Genomic DNA, 1,085 nt, shown 5'->3' with positions numbered 1-1,085 from the left:
CTACGTTGTGGTGCGGCCTGTGTCAACTGTCCGCTGATGTCGTACGCGTGAACCACAATCTGTACTGCACATTCGTCCTTATGTACTGAATGATACATCGTGGCACATGTGTGACCGTACAACGACTGCGCCCAAAAACGGCGGACCATACAGTGCAAATATTGTGCACGCAGCTACGTGTCGTCTCCCTATGAGAGCTGGATTGCAGTGTGGTACGCCATAGAGACGTGTGGGAGGAACGGACGCCGTGGATGGCGATCAGCATGAGCTGTCTGTTGATGTATTCGGACCTAGTCGTCTCTCCTCACACACCGTGATGGCATGGTGCAGCGCGTTCCATATCTGCGACATGCTACAGAAGCCGGTTGACAGTCGTTCGAGCAATGGACATCGCATACGTACGGGGGCCACCTTCCACGTATTGTCTAGGCGTGCACATTTTGTTGCGTGTATGTGGGCAGACGTAGTGTGGCGTGACACCTGACACAGGCATGCAATAATGGTTGAAGTTGCAAATGGCGATGGACGCCTACGTTTTCTGGTGAAGTTACGCAAATGAAGAAATGGTAACCCGTTGTGGTGCGGTTGTTCTCGCTAGGGGTGAATCGGTGATGGCGACGATAGGTTGAGGTACTAACCGGTTGTTCCAGCGATACCCACCATGCCGACGAAACTGAACGGCATCTGGGTGTGAAGCGATACGCGGCGGTGGCTGGGTGGGACCGTCCCCGGCCGGTGAGGGGGCGCCTCCCGGCGTGCTGGCCGCGCGGTGCGTGGGCGCACGCGCTACAGCCGGCTGGTGGGGGCGGCCAGTGGCAGGCGCGCCGGCCGACGGACGCGGCAGGCGTCGCAGCTGCGCGCCGGCGCACCCTGCGCGCGGCGCCGTGCGGCCAAAGTAGGTCCTCGCGGGCCCGGTGCGAAGCGCGGTGGACATCTGCAGTGTGCTGGTCCGATTGAGGACTGTGTGCGTTGAGGATGCGCCGCCGCCCGGCGCTCGGCGCCGCGACGCCGTCTGCTGCTCGGTCGCCCCAGCGGTTCTCGCTGGTGGTTTGTATCGCAGCTGTGCGGATGTGTTGGCGTGTGCG

This window comes from Schistocerca piceifrons, unplaced genomic scaffold, assembly GCF_021461385.2.
Source record: "Schistocerca piceifrons isolate TAMUIC-IGC-003096 unplaced genomic scaffold, iqSchPice1.1 HiC_scaffold_1308, whole genome shotgun sequence".
NCBI lineage: Eukaryota > Metazoa > Arthropoda > Insecta > Orthoptera > Acrididae > Schistocerca > Schistocerca piceifrons.
Note: the sequence above shows the minus strand (reverse complement) of the source record.